Below are 6044 nucleotides of genomic sequence, written 5' to 3'. Positions count from 1 at the left end.
TAAAATTTTGAGAAACAACGCTCGTTGGATGTAGAATTTGATTCCAAGGAATACCCGTGTTGCATACTTTTGATGGACTCTGCTACACGAAAAATGAAAAATACATGAAAAACGTGATTGCAATCACGCTTTTTCATGTATTTCTCATTTTTCGTATAGAAGACTTCATCAAAAGTATGCAACATGCATACTCCTTGGATGAGGAATTGAATTTTTCATCAAACGAGTACTCTTCCTCGAAATTTGAGTAAAACCTTAGGGATATAAGTTGAAAATACGAGTTGAAAAAATAGTTTTATTATTTTATTATTTTCTATATTCAGGCTTCTGTGATCCATAATTAATTAAGCCGACACATTTCGAACCAACAAGTGTGGTTCATCATCAGGACCAGATGAAGAGGTAGATCATGGCAAAGGCTTAAATACAGAGCAATGTAGAGACATAATTTCAAGTAACAACTATATTTGAACAATAATATTTAAATTATGATATTAATATATTAAAAACAATTATTATTAAGTAATGGCTATATTAAACGATTAGTTTTTGAAGAATAAAAATTTAAATAATGACATTAATTTATTAAAAATATCAATAGGTAACAACTATATTAAACGACTAGTTTTTGAAAAATAATATTTAAATTAACTTATTAAAACAAATATTACTATTTTTCGAAAAATAATATTTAAATACTGATATTACTCTATTAATTTATTAAAGAATTAATAAGTAACGACTATATTAAACTGTTAGTTTTTGAAAAATAGTATTTAAATTAATTTATTAAAACCAAATATTACTAGTTTTTGAAAAATAATATTTAAATTAATTTATTTAAAAAACAAAAAAAACTCTAAACAACTAGGGAAGTCAAAAATTATAAAAAGGAGTCAAGGCCCTAATCAAGAAAAAATTACAAGGGAGTTCAAAGCCATAGAGAATCAATTACAATGGTTCTCTAGTAGAGAAAGGGAAAATTTTGAAACGAATGATGTTAAGGCACAACTAATCGAATTGGAAAAATGGAGAAATGAGATTATAAGGGAAAAAGAGAATGAATGGATACTCAAAAGATATGCTATATATTTGTAGTGCAAGGACAAGAACACAAAAATATTCCATGGTTTTGCAAAATTCAAAAAAATGAGCAACACTATATGGAGCCTCATGGATCATATGACAAGGTAAACTAGATACATATTCACCTCTTTCTTGGCTTCATTTCAGATTTCATCTGTTGGGTTATGAACTCCATACAGAGAATTTCCTTTATGGTGTTGATTAATGAATCAACGTGTAACATTTTCCACCCATATCGAGGGCTTAGACGAGGGGTATCCCCTATCTCACTTGTTGTTTCTTCTTGTAGCAAGGGGTTTTAGCTACATATAAACTATTTCCTTTGTGGTGTTCATTAACGGCTTAGCCTTTTTCTGACGCACAACAAGGACTTAGGCTTTTTCCTTTCTTATTTTATGTTTCTTCATATAACACAAGGTTTGAGGTACATTCAGTAGCAGTGTGACGATTCTACCTATATTTTATGTTTCTTCATATAACACAAGGTTTGAGGTACATTCAGTAGCAGTGTGACGATTCTACCTATTGTATACAAGGAATGGTGCCCTACAAACAAGTGTGGCTTCCATTACGTCTTTTCTCCATTTCTAATCTCTCCACCTATTTTTTAATTTCTTTTTTCTAACCAGAGTAGGTTGATATCTTGTTTGGTTGAACTAAAACTGCTCGTATTTGAGAGAGCCCAAAGGAATGACATCAAACTCTATGACCGATAGATTGTTATCAGTTTTGACATTAAAATCATGATCCGGGGGCAGTTTCACAACTTGAATGGCATTTGGATTGGTCTTGCGGTCGGCATTTTTAGTGCAAAGCTGCAGCTTGTCCACCGAGAGTCGCATTGAACCCCTAAATACTGTAACCCTCGCGTTACGCAGAACCACGGTCGTTCCAGGCTTCATTGCATGCACTGAAAGGAAATGATATCAAGTAAGTATATAATTTTATTTATTGAGTTGTTGATGAATTTGCAGATAAAATTTACGTAACCAAATAATACAGATTATTTACCTTGTGGACCTCTGGCAGTAAATAAAATGACAGCGCTGTCATCTCCCACAAGGTTTTCAGATACAGGTAGGGCGCCGACAGTTGAAATGGGAGTGGAGTTGATGACTTTAACAGTTAGAGTATGGCCGGTGGTTCCAGGCCGAAGATCCTTAACTTTGCAGCTGTAAATTGGTTCAGCAATCACAACCTCATCCTCCACCTCTAGTGGTGCTTCTTCAGTTGGATTATCAACAATATCAGCCCACGACGAAGAAGGATCGGTGCCCCCAATTCCCCTTCCTCTGCCACGGACACCACCGTCAATGTCACTGCGCCTTCCTCTGCCCCCACCTGTTGCAACACCATCCCTGCCCCTTCCGCCGCCTCTGCTGCTGCTTCTGCCTCTCCCACGTTGATTCCCATGCGCTGCTTCTTCTGCGACAGTATAAACATTGGCCGGATGCGCCACCCTTTTTGGTTGGTATTGTCGGGATTCTTGAACAGAGGGCCAGGAAGAAGATGACGACGTCTTTTGCTCCATCGTCCTTTTTCTCTTCTGCTTCAAATAGAAGACCAATTTACCGCCTCAAACTAGAATCGTTTATCGCACAGATTTATGTTTTGACAATCTTTCAATTTGTATTCAAGTATAAATATCCAACCCGCTCATCGGTTACCACGCGATTTATTTCCTTGAAATGTCGGCTTGTTCTAGTGGGTTATAAGAAAAATGTTGGGTTAACCATTCTAATCCTTCTTCGTTCAGACCTCTCTTTCCATAGAGCAAATTCAGAATTCGGATTCTTTTTGTTATTTCAAATTATTGATCAACTTATTGAAAACATTGAGAGCATCAACAAATCAAGCTTAACCATGGCATGTTTTACCTGGAAATCAACAAATACATGGTAAACAAGGTCGTAGTTGACTTTGTATATTTAAGTCAATATATTCGCTGGAGAAGAAGGGCGACGCGATTAGAGTGGGTTGTGAATTAGGTCAAACTTAGAATTGGCATTCTTTTTATTCGTTTGATTAAAAGGTAGGATTCACGTTGAAATTTTAAACTTCTGGATTTATATATTCTTAAGAAATATGTTTAGTAAAAATAATCAATAACATAAATTTATTTTAATTTTTTATTAAATTAATAATATTAAAATACAAGTGTTATCCTTTTAATAAAGAAATTAAAAATATATATATTTAATAAGCAGACTTAATATCCCCAAATACACTTTGTTGAAATATAATTGTTTACTCTTAATTATAATTATAATTAAAATTATAAAAAAAAATTATGACAAGCTTATCAAATTTAAATTAGATATTAACATTATTTTAATAATTAAATTTAATATATATTATATAACTAAAAATAAATAATATATATGCATATACACATTAATATATAAAGTTATAAAACAAAAATCTTCATAAAAGTATTTGCTTTAAAAAAAATAATTAGAAGAATATATATATATATATATATATATATATATCCTTTTTCATATAAGGGAAGTTTTTTTTGTTTTTTGTTTTTTATTATTATCAATATAATATCAAAATATTATTGTATATTACTTACTCATATAGATATATATATTATAAGTGCTTTCATGTAATGATACATTTAATATAATAAAATAATATTTATAGCCATAAAATAAATATTTCAATTTTCACATTAATTTTATATCAAATTTTAGATAGAGGGATAAAAGTAATTGAAAAGAAAAAAATTAATTTAATTTTTAGTATAAAAAGATATTTAATTCATTCACTCCTTAATATGGACTTGAAAAATGACATGTAAAAATAATATCACTAACATTACATAATGTGTAATTTATCTTATATTCAATTGATATGTAACATTCAAAACAAACTTATATTCATAACAAAAAAATGTTTTACTATTAGTTATAAATAACATTATTTTATATCAAACTTATATAGGAAAAAATGACTTTATTTTTTTAATATTTGTTTTATGTACTTTATTCACCTATTAATATGGAGTTTATATATAATATGAAAAAAAAATATGCATTATAAATTAAATATTTTAAATGCATGATGAGTAAAAGAATTTAAGAAAGAGAGAGTTAGGTATGTTGGTATCTAACATTTAAAAAAATAATAATAAAAATAATTTAATGTGTGTATAGATGTGATGTCCCTAGACATAATGTAAATATTTATTTTACCACAGTAAGACTGATATACTGGAAATATTTTATTTTATCACAATAAGCAAATATATTGTAATATTGTATTTTTATCATGCTAAGAAGTAAACTGGGAATTATGGTTGTTATTGTTAAATTAAACAATGTTGTTAACTTTGAAATAGAAAATGTTTTGAATAAAGAAAACTTTGTAACTTCTCAAGAGGGGAAGTTGGAAAAAGGCAGTTGCCTGGAAAAACCCTAACTACCTCCCCTAACTATGTGATGCTCCAAAAGAAAAGGAGCAGAGGGCAGGAAAAATCCGTGTTGATAGGTCAGACGGAAAGAGGGAAAAGGATGCTAAGTCTGGTGATGACCAGATAGCATAGCAATCTATGCAAGAAGACTTGCAGAGGATTGAAGTCTGGCAAGTAAGCTTGGGGGGAGATTTGGTCTGCAGGACAAATCTCATGGTTGGGAGGAAAAGGAGTAGCAGATAAGAGGTGGCATCTACCAGTGAGTTCTCTTCTTTCTTTAAGGAACCAGGTATGCTGCACTTTCAAAATTATCTTGTTGCTCAATGGAATGTATGAATTATTTATGTGTGAAGGGAGAGAGAGAGTAACCTTGCATCTTTTGAATGATTAGGAGAAAGGGAACACCGAAATTATAAGAAAGAAAATAGATCAAACTGCTTATTGCTTAACCCTCGAAAAACATAGGCACTTAAGACAGAACCAATTCTTATTCTTTAATGAAAACATTAGTTCTCTGAGGAGCTTTTGATAGCAAATAGTACTTTCTACTAAATTGTCATCACCTGGACATTTCTCTGTAGTGATAAATATCCACAGAAATTCGAAGACTAAGAAAGTTCTGTTGTTTTATTTTTCTTTAATAAGGTTAACCAGTAGAGTCGAATATTTTTAATTTAAGGATAGAGGAAGTTCTATTGTTTATTTCTTGGTCGATTAATTTCAAATTAAAAACAGAGAAGTTCTGTTGCTCATTCTCTAAAAATTTAAATGAGTAGAGTTGAATTATTTTCAATTATAGACAGAGAGGACCTGTAACTCATTCTTAAAGGGGTTATAAATAACTCTCTTTTCTTAAACAGAACCGAAGTAGACTAAGAGAACTCAATGAACCATAATCAATTCCCCAAATAACACAACTATAAACACGTAAATAGAGAAAGTAAATGAAACAACTCTTCGACCCTAGGCATGCAACAATAGGACCTATTAGAGCTAGAGCAGAGATGACAAATATTCAAAACTCAAAATAAAATGACGAGAACCTACTACAAAATATTAGTGTCGAAGCTGCGAGTTGAAGCAGTTGGCCTTGTCCGAGTTACAGTTCATGTGCAAGTAAAATACATCCTCAGATACATAATGAGTGGAGAGACTTTGCCACTCCTATTTAAAGATTTAGTTTTACAAAAAAGCTAAACAGAGCCAAATATAGTTTCCATAAAATAACAAAGTGTATGCACAATGCGTTATGTGTCAAAAGGAGCAGAACAGACATAAAATAGCACAGATAAAATTATAATCATATCTGTGATAAACATTGTTACCCTTAGGGAAGAGAAAGCGTGAAACTCAGATAAAAAGAGACATATGAAGACATTCATATAAATAAATCAATAATCCATTAAATTTACAGTTGAGAGTCTGTATATCTGGAATATATACCATGACGAGACCTGAACCCTAGCTGAAACATGGATACAGCAAAGCTACTAAGGCCTCTAGTCGGTAACCAACCACAACCCCAGTGCATCCTTTAATA

Source organism: Pinus tabuliformis, chromosome 3_1, assembly GCF_031772625.1.
Source record: "Pinus tabuliformis cultivar Carrire ecotype Pingquan chromosome 3_1, CPIR1, whole genome shotgun sequence".
Taxonomy (NCBI): Eukaryota; Viridiplantae; Streptophyta; class Pinopsida; order Pinales; family Pinaceae; genus Pinus; species Pinus tabuliformis.
This window is presented reverse-complemented; position numbering follows the sequence as displayed.